Here is a 12,897-nt window from a genome sequence, read left to right as displayed (position 1 = left end):
ATAAACCGCTCTGAAAGCACAAGAATTTTATACATCGCCTATGTAATTTAGAAAAAAAAAGTGCTGCGTCACCAGCCGGCGTTCCTGCTTTTTTTTTACACAGGCAGCATATCTTGGCAGTCTAAGAAAACAGTCATAAATAAGTTAAGAGTAGCCGCTCATGGACGCACTAGACAGCCGCGTTCATAAATTGCAATGTAGCAAACTCGCGCATTATCAGTGTACAGAAGTACATATACGTTGCTGTAATAACGCAAATGGCTCATATTGGCCTTCCACAAGATTTAGTGCGCAAAATGGTAATCGAAGTTGGTTTTTACGCCTGCTGCGCACAGATCGTCTTATGATAACGGCCAAACACCGGTGCGCACACGGCAGTCGCAGTGTGTCGTGCGTATACGGCGGACGAAGTCGCCGGGCAGAGTCGAGAACGCGCGGTATCCGATTACAAACTAAATAAATGTATCCGATTTAGCTTGTGAAATTATACAATGAACGTACGTGCCGATGACACTGTCAGGTGTTAGTTTCGTCCTGCTTGGAAACATTCAATGGAAGCCGACGGCGGTCCACGATGCCCATGCCCAAAAGCACAAGCTTGCCTCATTCCGGCTCGAAGTGACGAAATGTTTCCTACGTAGCTCGCTCCGCGGAAGGGAAAAAAAACGCGTGCATAAGCTCCCGATAGCAGCGCTAAGCTGCTGCCCACAATCATAGCACAGTTCCAGCAGTAAACACGATCGGAGTGCAAAACAACCGCCGGCTGCATTACTTCGCACAAAATAACGTTTTCTTTTCGTTCTTAGCAACCATTATCTCCGGGCACAAAGTATTTGTACTTCATTAAACACTCAACCCGATGTGTCACTGAATATCAAGCTCTTCCAACACGGCGGCCTCCACGCGACGCAGTCGGCTTGGAAGGTATATGGCGGTGGCCGCTCAGTGTTGCCAGTCAAATCCGGACCTTTGCGGTACTCTGAAATTTTTTCCAGTGACTCTATTCCCAACCCTTCCTTTGCCTCGTGGGAGGCCGCTCTTCGGATCACTTGCTCGGATGACCAGCTCTGGCTGGTGGACCATGCTTGCCCAGAGATGTCGGCCAGGGGGCTCCCGGACGTCTAGGGGCCCAACCACATTTAAATAGATCCAATAAAATTTTATCCATCCATCCATCCTGCTTCCGGCAGCCGTGTTGATTGGATCGTGGAACCATGACTTCCAGTGGGCCGTCGACAGCGGTCGCTTTGGCCGCGGAAGCAATAAATAAATAAATAAATAAATAAATAAATAAACGAAGGAAGATGGTAACACGTTAAAAACGGGCATTCCAGAATGGATGAATGGGTGGATGCTATGATCGTCCCCTTCTGAACTAGGTGGTGCGTTGCGCCACCAAGCTATTGTACCAAACTTTCTGAACCCTTTTGTCCAAAATCAAGAAAGGGGTTGACAGATGGAATAGCACGCTGTGGTATAAAGTTTGTAAACAGGGATAAGGTGCCTCAGAAAGGCTGGCCAATGTTTCGATAGGAGGACCTATCTTCGTCAAAGGCGGCCTCGTCATCCTCGGCATGTCAGTTTTAAAGGGTTAGTGGAGTGACGTCCCGTGCGGGCGTTGTCGCTCGCGGCTGGTTTTAAAGGGAGAGACTTCAGAGGAAACGAGCGCTGTCGTCCGACGTCTGTGAGCTTCGTTGCCAAGACGGGAGGACAAGAGCCGAAGAGTGGGAGCGTGGGGAGAATAGAAAAGAAAGAAAGGCGGAGAGAGAAAAAAAGGACAAATAAAAGAGGGGGAAGCCAGGGTGACACCAAGACAGAAAAAAGAAAGAGAGAGAGAAAGAACAAGAAACAGGAAAAAAATTTTTTTTCACGAAAGACCTGGAAGCGCGTACGGGATGCGGGAGGTTAGGAAGCATTTAGGGGTACCGTCGGCGGCATGTTCTTATGGCATTACAAAAGACGGTCAGGTGGTCAGTGCGCGAGTAACACAAAATAAAAATAAAGAAAACCATGGGTTGAAGCAGTGACTTGAGTAGCATAGCAGCAATACGTCGAGTAATATTGAAGTAGTTAAGATGGCGACGAGGAGTCTGCGGTGCAATGTATGGGGTGACTGAAAGGCAGCGGCATGGTCTTTCAAGGGGCATTGTTCCAGTCGCTCAGCGTAGGTGTCGTTACGGCGGCATCCAGAAATGCCGATACCCTGGGTTGAGGCGCCGAAAAGAAATATTGACTTCGGAATGTGTTGGTGAGGCGGTTTCAAAAAATATATGAAGAAAAAAGAAGGGACAAGAGAGGGGGGACCGAAACCTGAATAACAAACAGGAGGGTGACGTGCGCAGAAGCGGGCAGGGGCTAGTGTACATGGGAGAATGGGTTCGTACAGTTGATATAGGCGTAAAAACCTGAAAGAGTATATTAAATCGAGTAGCAGGTAGGAAAAATTTTTTCCATACGGAAGAGTAGGTGAGGTTAAGAATTAAGGTTAGCTGGTGGCGTAATATGTTTTGTGTCTTGGTTGATGATATGAGAATTTCAGATTTAGGTTACCGCTTTTAAAGATTCTAAGTTGCACGTGCCAAATTAATTCCCGTCGGGTGTAGGCAATTAAACTTGTGTATGAGGTATGATTCCGTATACTTCCTTTCGCGAGCGGAACGGAAATTTGTTTGTAGTATATAGAGCCTTGCTTTGTCAAATCTATGACCATGTTCATTAAAGTTGCTGGCTACTGCTTTGGGTAAATTGTGTTTTGTGTCCGCGCGGTGACCGTTGAGTCTTGTAGGAATTTGTTGTCCAGTCTCACCTATGTATTGTTTGCTACAAGTGGCGCATTCTAGACCGTAGACTACGTTGCTTGATGTGCAGGTGAGAGCCGAAGTTATCCTGTGTGCATAATTCGACGCTGTACTTTTTACTGTAGTAGTAGATTGAACATGTTTGCATGTAGAGCACCTGGGGTGGCCCCAGAGATTGGTTCCCAACTTCCTCTTTGTCTTTAGTTTGGCGTGTACAAGAACATCTTTAAAATTAGTGTTGCGTCTGTAGGTTACTCTGGGTGGGTCGGGAAAAATCTTATTAAGTTTCTGGTTGCTGGTGAGAATTCGGTAGTATTTACTGAGGATGTTATTCGCGTTTGGGAGTGCGTTTGAGAATTTAGTAGTAGGAAGAGGTGTTGTTGTTCTTGTGATCCTCGGGCGGGGCTTCAGGAGCTCGCCTCGATCAAGTTTGGTTGCAGCGGTGTAGGGTGTTTGATGGTCACTGTCTGGGTGGTTCCTGTTTGGTAGGGTTTCTTTAAGGTGATCTAGTCTATCTATGTAGTCTTGGTTTTCAACGCAAATGCGACGTAGTCGTGTGGCTTGGCCTTTAATGATGCCTTGTTTGCAATGTGTGGGATGGTGGCTGGTATATTCTAGGTACTGTGGTTTGTCGAAAGGTTTCCTATACAGCGTTGTCTTTAGCTCCCCATTGTCAATGTATATTGTTGTGTCCAGAAAGTTTATGCGCTCAGTCGAGGATTCTGATGTGAATTTTATTGTTCGGTGAAAAGAGTTTAGAAATGCTACATATTTATCTAGACTGTCTTGACCATTATGAGTATGTCGTCTATGTATCGTAGGCATGTGTGGGGCTTGGCAGTGCAGCGCGTTAGGAAATCTGTTTCTAGAAACAACAACGCCTCTTCTTACTACTAGATTCTCCAACGCACTCCCAAACTGAATGACATCCTCAGTAAATACTACCCAATTCTCGCCAGCAACCAGAAACTGAATAAGATTTTTCCCGACCCTCCCAGAGTAACCTACAGACGCACCACTAATTTTAAAAAAAAATAAATTATGGGGTTTTACGTGCCAAAACCACTTTCTGGTTATGAGGCACGCCGTAGTGGAGGACTCCGGAAATTTCGACCACCTGGGGTTCTTTAACGTGCACCTAAATCTAAGTACACGGGTGTTTTCGCATTTCGCCCCCATCGAAATGCGGCCGCCGTGGCCGGGATTCGATCCCGCGACCTCGTGCTCAGCAGCCCAACACCATAGCCACTGAGCAACCACGGCGGGTTCCACTAATTTTAAAGATGTTCTTGTATACGCCAAACTAAAGACAAAGAGGAAGTTGGGAACCAATCCCTGTGGCCGCCCCAGGTGCTCTACATGCAAACTTATTCAATCTACTACTACAGTAAAAAGTGCAGCGTCGAATTACGCACACATAGTAACTTCGGCTCTCACCTGCACATCAAGCAACGTAGTCTACTGTCTAGAATGCGCCGCTTGTAGCAAACAATACATAGGTGAGACTGGACAACAAATTCATACAAGACTCAACGGTCACCGCGTGGACACAAAACACAATTTGCCCAAAGCAGTAGCCAGCCACTTTAATGAACATGGTCATATATTTGACAAAGCAAGGATCTATATACTACAAACAAATTGCCGTTCCGCTCGCAAAAGGAAGTATACGGAATCATACCTCACACACAAGTTTAATTGCCTACACTCAACGGGAATTAATTTGGCACGCGGCAACTTAGAATCTTTAAAAGCGGTAACTTAAATCTGAAATTCTAATATCATCGACCAAGACACAAAACACATTATACCACCAGCTAACCTTAATTCTTAACGTCACCCACTCTTCCATTTGGAAAAATCTTTTCCTGCCTACTACTCGATTTAATATACTCTTTCAGGTTCTTACGCCTATATCAACTGTACGAACCCATTCTCCCATGTACACTAGCCCCTGCCCGCTTCTGCGCACGTCACCCTCCTGTTTGTTATTCCGGTTTCGGTCCCCCCTCTCTTTTCGCTTCTTTTTTCTCTATATATTTTTTTGAAACCCCCTCACCAACACATTCCGAAGTCAATATTTCTTTTCGGCGCCTCAACCCACGGCATCGACATTTCTGGATGCCGCCGTAACGACACCTACGCTGAGCGACTGTTGCAATGCCCCTTGAAAGGCAATGCCGCTGCCTTTCAGTCACCCTATACATTGCACCGCAGACTCCTCGTCGCCATCTTAACTACTTCAAAATTACTCGACGTATGGCTGCTATGCTACTCAAGTCACTGTTTCAACCCATGGTTTTTTTTCTTATTTTTATTTTCTTACTCGCGCACTGACCACCTGACCGTCTTTTGTCATGCCATAAGAACATGCCGCCAACAGTACCCCTAAATGCTTCCTAACCTCCCGCATCCAGTACGCGCTCCCAGGGTTCCGTCTTTCCTTTAAAAAAATTTTTTTTCCTGTTTCTTGTTCTTTCTCTCTCTCTTTCTTTTTCCTGTCTTGGTGTCACCCTGGCTTCCCCCTCCTTTATTTGTCCTTTTTTTTTCTCTCTCCGCCTTTCTTTCTTTTCTATTCTCCCCACGCTCCCTCTCTTCGGCTCTTGTCCTCCCGTCTTGGCAACGAAGCTCAGACGTCGGACGACAGCGCTCGTTTCCTCTGAAGTCTCTCCCTTTAAAACCAGCCGCGAGCGACAACGCCCGCACGGGACGTCACTGCACTAACCCTTTAAAACTGACATGCCGAGGATGACGAGGCTGCCTTTGACGAAGATAGGTCCTCCTATCGAAACGTTGGCCAGCCTTTCTGAGGCACCTTATCCCTGTTTACAAACTTTGAACCCCTATTGGGAACTTTGTCTTTGTGCGCCTCTGTTGTTTGCCGTTTGCCTACTTTTCTTCCGCCCATCTTCGAATCGCCTCTGACTAACCTTTACGGCGCACATGTTTACTTCTCCCTGCTCTCGCTGAACCCAAGGGCTTCAAGGAGGCTAGAGGTACCTATTCACATTCCAATAAAACATGCTTCATCGTTTCCCGAGCTTTACCACTGCAAGCACATGGTTCTTCTTCCGTGTATCTCACTTTGTAAGTGCGTATTGAAAGGCATCCTGATCTCTCTAATTCCTTCGTTCCCTTCATGATAAACGGGACGAGGAAATTGAGGAATTAAAGAAAATGGTAGAAAAATCAACGGGGGTAGTCGAATCGCAGCGGTCCGAAATCCAAAACTTAAAGGAACAACTCCGGACAAAAGACCCCCTCAGCGGCACGTCAACAGCTGCAAGGAGAGGATCTGAGGCGTCCCTCCCGCCACCGATGAAACGCAAAATTCAAGACACCGACCCTTTTCAGGCTATAGAGAAAAAGGTGGGAAATTTGGAAAGGTGAGACGGCAAGATGAATGAATTTATGAACCATATCAACATCCAACTTCAAGCTGTCATTGGGGCAGTTCAGAAACAGGCCGAGGAATGCCAAAGGCTAAGAATGAGATCGTCGCCATGAATGGGTGGCTACAGAATATGGAGCGGATCGTCACGCAACTGCAAAACGGCCACGCCCACAAATGAAAATCAAACCTGGCAGTGGAACTGCCACATTTGATTGCCAGAGGAACGGGGGCCCATCAGAAACATCGAGGAGTGGGCGACGGCGCTTAAATCGGACGTTAGAGAGACGACAAAAACGCACGAAGGGGATAACGCCCCGGAGATTGCGGACAGCCATCTTCTGCATATGTGGAAAGCTAAGCAAATCACGGAACGTCGTCTCAAAAAATAGAAATGGAACCACAACCTCAGAAGGAGGATTACGAGGCATAATAGTGAAATCGAAGATTATACTTTCAAATTATGCCAACAATATTGGGGCAACAAGTGTGACAAAATGGAGGGGAGAATGAACCTCTCCAAGACGTGGAGCATCCTCCGGCACTTTTTGGACCCCGAAGGCTCAAAGACTCAATCCGGCATAAGATTGGTAAAAGCGAGGCACGCGTTCGAAGCGAACAATGATTATTTCATGAACAAATTAATTGAGACGTACAGGGGGGAAACGTAGCGAACTCCACTTCCCGACTATGGTGGAGCGCCTAACGAGGCGTTGGACGCCCCATCAAAGAAGCGGAAGTGAGGGCAGAGATTGTAAGACTTAAGATGAAGTCGCCTCCGGGCCCTGACGGGGTAACGAACAAAATGCTCAGGAACTTAGACGATGACTCCATTAGGTATCTGACGGAGTACATGAAGGAATGTTGGGATAAAGGCGAGCTACCACAACAGTGGAAGGCAAGCACTATTTTAATACCTAAACCCGGGAAGCCTCCACAATTGGCTAACTTACGGCCAATTCCCTTAACTTCATGCGTGGGCAAATCGATGGAGCACGTCGTCCAGACAAGACAGATGTGCTTCATGGAGCAAGGCGATCTGTGGCCGTATGAGATGGTTTGGGTTCCGACCTCGTTGTGTACGCAGGACGTCATGCTCCAAATCAAGCATGTTATAATAGACTCTAGGTCTCAAGATGCAAAAGCAATTCTAGGGCTGGACCTCACGAAGGCTTTCGACAACATAAAGCATGAGGCAGTCCTACAAGGGCTGAACAAGACTAATGCAGGTACCAGGACATATCGGTACATCAGGGACTTGCTGATGGCCAGAACTGCTTGCATGAAGTTCCAGACGCTGTAATCCCCCACAATTAAGCTAGGGAGTAAGGGCACGCCCCAGGAATCAGTGCTATCTCCCCTACTCTTCAACGTGGCAGTTCCCCGAGCAATTGGCAAAGCTCGAGGAATTAAAATTTAGTATATATGCGGATCATATCACCCTCTGGGCCAACCGGAGAAGTGATTCGGCCCTCGAAAGCCTGCTCTAGGCCGCCACTGACACCATAGTCCATTACGCGGCCAAGAGAGAGATAGCATAGCGTGCTCGCCGCAGAAATCTGAATTGTTTATATACAATCCGAAGCACTTAAGGTGCAAGGCACCATCGGAGACCAAAATAAAGTGGTGGGTAAGGAGGGACCAATATTCGAGCAAATCAGAATCTTGGGCCTAATTCTCCAGTCACACGGCCATAATGGCGAGACCGTCAAGAGGGCGCAGGATCACGCGATGCAGACCCTGAGCCTATAGGTGGGTGGCCAGCAAAGGCGGAGAGGTAAAGGACAAAATTTTGATTAAACGAATACAGGCGTGCATCTTCAGCCGGGTGAGCTACGCAACGCCATATCTCGATTTGAAAGCGGTGGAAAGAGAAACGATTAATTCTATAATGAGAAACTGCGTAAAAAGAGCGCTGGGACTGCCCATGCACACATCCACAGAGAGTCTGATGGCTCTCGGGGTGCACAACTCAGGCGCAGAACTGGCGGAAACGGTTCGAACCTCTCAGATTGAGAGTCTTAGCACCACGAGGACAGGAAGAGCCACATTGGCCAAAGTTTGAATGAATCCGGATAGACGTCCCACACAAAAAGTGCAGGTAGATAGTGAAGTCAGAAAAAAATCTCATCCCCCCCTGCCAAAAAACATGCACCCGGAACATAACACAAGACAGGAGGCAAAAATGAGGCCAAGCATTACAAATTAGATTCGGCGAAATTTTTGAACAAGAGATGGCCTATGTAGACGCGGCGGGAGGTGGCGGCGGTTTTACGGTGGCAACAGCCGTCAGAGACCGGGGTAATCCCGTGATAGCTGCCACTCTGCGCGAGCGGAGCACAGAAGTTGACGAGGAAATTGCGATCGCGTTAGCTTGCGCTGGAACGGACGCAAAATTTGTGATCAGTGACAGCAAAAGTGCCACACAATATTTAGCAAGGGAAGGGCCTCGCCCTTAGTTACCAGAATCCTGGGTCAGAAAAAGTTAAAAAGAAAAATTCAAATAGTTTGGACTCCGGCGCACGAATCCGTCTCCGGCAACGAGACGGCCCACGAGCTGGCTCGAGATCTCTACCGCCGAGCCGCCTCGATGACCGAGGGAGCGGAGAGCGCATGCTGAAATATGGGGAGATCACGCAAGGTTATATATTGGCTCGTCGACTGGTATCCCTACCACACTTGAAATTAAACGACAAGCAGTCGCGTACAGGCGACTGCAAACTTATGTGTGTCCGCACCCAGTTATGTCGAACCACGTGTCCCCCGAGGCCAGGAGCGATAGGTGTAATCTTTGTGGGGTGAGAGGGACCCTGGACCACATACTGGAAGGCCCGTACTTGCCCTGGGAGATGCACAATACTGGTAGTAGAGACACCTGGGAGACCCTGCTGCGCAGCTCGCACTCGGAGCTCCAGCTCCGGCTTGTCCAACTGCCTGAAGAGGCTCTGGGACCTAAGACCTCCCAGCCTGCATCTGAGGCGGTGGCATCAGCCCCTTGACCGGTGTGTCGGGGTGTGGGTAGATCCAACACCAACTAGATTAGCTCAAGGCCTCCGCACGCGTCCGTTACGCCACGCACAAGGGATCGGCCTGGAAGTCAGCTTCACCCGACACGGTTTCTCTCGCCTGCCATCAGAGGACCTGTTTTCAATGATACCGCGTGTTTTGTGCCGGCTTACTTGTATTTAAAGTGTCCCTATTAACAGATATACCCCTCGGAAGTACGTCACGTGGTTTTTAGGCTAATTCAGGCATGAGAAGCCGCAAGCCTTTGTCATTTACTGCACGGCGAACTTAGTATTCGTGCTTGTTCTTTTTCTCCCTAAAATTATTTTTTTAACTCAGCTTTGCAAGCAAAAAGCCCATTTGTTAGCCTTACAGCAACTAATTCATAACAAATCCACTCAGAGGTCGTGGCCTCAGATCCAACCTGCGGCATGTCGTTTCTTTTTTTATTATAACTAGTCATTTACCTTGCAGCCACAAAATGATTAACATATTCACTTCGTATTGTTTACCACCACTTCTTTACCCCCTACACTTTCCTCGGTTGTGGTGACTGTTAGCTTCCCTCATGTGCTGATCTATAGGTGCTACATGCTGCACAGATATCTCAAAACAAACCTGAAAGACGTCAAGAAAATATGCAATGAATACAGGTAATGAAGAGTTTATTTCAGCGCTTCACACAAACACACAAGGCAGCCGTCAACTAGTTCTGTGACATGGTGAGATATACACCTCAAGCACAGAATAAAAAAGTACAATTTGTTGACCACCACAGTGTGTCAAACAGCAACCAGCATAGATATTTACATATACATGTCCATCATACAAAAGCGATACATTTTGGAACACAGGTTTTCATCCAATACAGTGCTATATGCAGCAGTGGCTTAGTATAAAAAGAGCGTGAACAAAATATAAAATGGCTTAATACAGAGCTATCATAATCATGTAATTATATGTACAAGAAACTATCACTACTGAAAGACAGTTGCCAGTAAACCATACGGACATCAATCTTCAGCTCTTCAGAGTTTGCAATTTACGCTTCCTATTTAAAACAGTTTTGTCATTTTTGGTTTTGCACTAATTATTCAACAGCCTGTTGGCAGCTGCACTCAAAATACGGTGCATGACTTTTTCTGGCGAGTGGCCAGAATTACAGGCACCAAGGTCATCAAGGCCTCCAGAATCATGCGGAACGGTTGACACAAGAGCTACAAGGGCCTCTTTCTGATTCGGAAGAGCAAGAAATTTTGACGCCAACTCCTCAATCCTCAATTTATCAAGAACTATTTCTGTTCACTACAACAGCACACGGAAACTTCAGTCCTCCTCGTGTCATACCTGCAATGAGCAGTGTGTCTTCGTTGTCCAAACTGGTATCCTCCAGTATAAGGTTTTCTTTCCAGGACAAGCACATGAGCTTTTTCATTGTCACATGTGCACAATACCCAGCAACATATGTAACAGCGGGACTCATTGACGATTTTTTAGCGACATCAGCATCGGTCACTGCAATGAACTGTCCACGAAGTGAATCAACACTTATGGTAGGGATTGGCTGTGCAATAACGTCCAGGTCAGGCAAGTCCAGTACTTTTTGAAGCCTAAGCTTGTTCTCAGATTCATATATCTGCCTGATCGAGATGTGGTATTGGGCACCAGATAGCTGGAGGTGCATCCCACACCTGTCTTCAAAGCAATCTGTTTGAAATTTTCCAAGGAGCACATACTGAAATCCTAGCTCTTCCAGGCAGTATAGAGAGATCTCGTGCAGAGCGTGGCTCGTGTGGCCAAAAGCCAACTGCGTTTCTTTCGTCAGGTGGCCGGCATCGTGCTTGAGGCTAGCCCAGTAGTCTAGCCACTCTGTTATTTTTCTCAAAAATTCCAGCTGTGGATATGTTGACACAATGGGATACTGCATTTCATCGTGTAAGCGTTGACCCTTTCTCGGTGTCTTCACATTTGCTATTCGCCACCATGTCAAAATGGTCTTAATGAAATCTGCCGTTACTTTGGCATGTTGCACTGTGGAGCATTGCAATGCAGCAACTGTCGATTCGTTAAATATTCTGAGAGCCAGCTTAACGTTCTGACGCTCTATAGTTGATGGGTTTAGTGCTTTTAGTGAAAGCGTTGGTGCCAGCTTTAAAAGGTTATTCTGCTCAGCGTCATGTAAATAAGACAAAGATTTAAATGATGCAGTAAGAATAGGTGGCTTTGTGTCATTGATGCTCGGATCAGGGTAATGCATGCACTTTCCACTGTTTCTCTGGTCTAGCCAGTTGTTCCTGATTGACTTAAGAAGGTGTACAGGCTAGCAAAAAATGGCATGGGTTTTCGGTTTATAGCATTGTTGTCTGAAACAACTGCTAGTACCTTTAAACCAAGTGACTCAAGGTCAAGGATGAGCTTTAGCAAAAATTTATGCAGTGCTTTTGCATCGATCTGTGCCACTGGTAAAATGCGAACCACATCCTTGTTGCTCGACAAAAGGCTCTGCAACATGAACACATACGCTGTTTTAGTTGGATTGGAACTATTGGCTGCGGCACCTGTAACGAAGCCTGCTTTGTATTCAAAATAGGTTTGAAGATGGATCTCATCCATCATTAATGTTACAGCGCGCTCATGCTCGGCCATTGCTTGCAAGCCAGTTTTAGCATAGTTCAAAAAACTAAAATCTTACTGCTCGAGAGCTGGATTCAAGTGGTATGACGAACATAATCGTCGAATTGTGTCTGGGTGTGGCAGCTTGACTTTAAGAGAACTTCTGATGAACTTGTACGCATGTGGAGAAATGGTATACAGCAGACCTAAAAACACAAGCACATTTGTTGGATATCGTGGTGTATTTCTCAACACAAGCTCGACTTGGCATCTCACAAATTTCAGTACCTCTAAGTTCCATCCATGATGTTCTTGGAGCTCATATTCATTGTTCACTTCATCCAGGAGCATCAGCACAGTTGAAAGTAGCTGGTGTTCCTTTTCTTTTTCGCTGTTATCAGCACAACAACTTTGCAGCTTTTCCACAGATTGCAGCACTCGGTCAAGCTCCCTTAAATCCTTTAATTCTGATTGCACGCAGACATCTCCAAGTTTGTGAAGACGGGACCCTCCGAGGAACACCTGAACAGACATATCCTCTAACACCCCCACTGACGAGTGCACTGCGGGAGCACAGTCGAGGGAGAGGACAAGAAGCAAAACCCTTGACTGTCTAGTGATCACAGTCCAGAAGTTTGAAGTCTTTACCGTCGGAAGGGCACAACAAAGTTCGTCAAAACTGCAAATTTTGTTCCTGCGATCTTCTTCTTCTTGCGCAGCAGCAGAAAGCTCTATCGCTTTTCGCACCGATGCTGCTTCGAGTTGAGCTTTCTTTTCTGCAGGAGCTTCCCGCGTTCGCTTTGGTTGAGACGTATATTTAGGGCAGCCGGTAAAAGACTGGGCACAGCAGTTGGCTTAAGGCGAGCACGCTCCAGCGGTGCTTCAATAACTTTTCCAGTCTTCAAGTCCGTGTACGATGCAACCGTGACGAAGTCACTCTTCTCAGAGTGTTTTTCACACACCTAAAAACAAAGTGAAACGGGGGTCAGTTATGCTTAGAAGACAGGCACACACAATTCGGCAAGCTAAATAACTGAGAACCAAAACTCGGCAAGCAACGTAATAGTAAAAAGGATCTGCTCTACCAAG

The 12,897-nt window shown here is 46.7% G+C and overlaps 1 pseudogene; it reads right to left on the bottom strand.

Annotated features, from left to right (window-relative positions):
- Nucleotides 1-9,849: 9,849 nt before the first annotated feature.
- On the bottom strand, nt 9,850-12,342 carry LOC140212939 (uncharacterized; annotated as a pseudogene).
- Between the last annotated feature and the right edge of the window lie 555 nt (nt 12,343-12,897).

Source organism: Dermacentor andersoni, chromosome 8, assembly GCF_023375885.2.
Source record: "Dermacentor andersoni chromosome 8, qqDerAnde1_hic_scaffold, whole genome shotgun sequence".
Classification (NCBI taxonomy): Eukaryota; Metazoa; Arthropoda; class Arachnida; order Ixodida; family Ixodidae; genus Dermacentor; species Dermacentor andersoni.
Note: the sequence above shows the minus strand (reverse complement) of the source record. Positions and strands in the feature narration are given on the sequence as shown.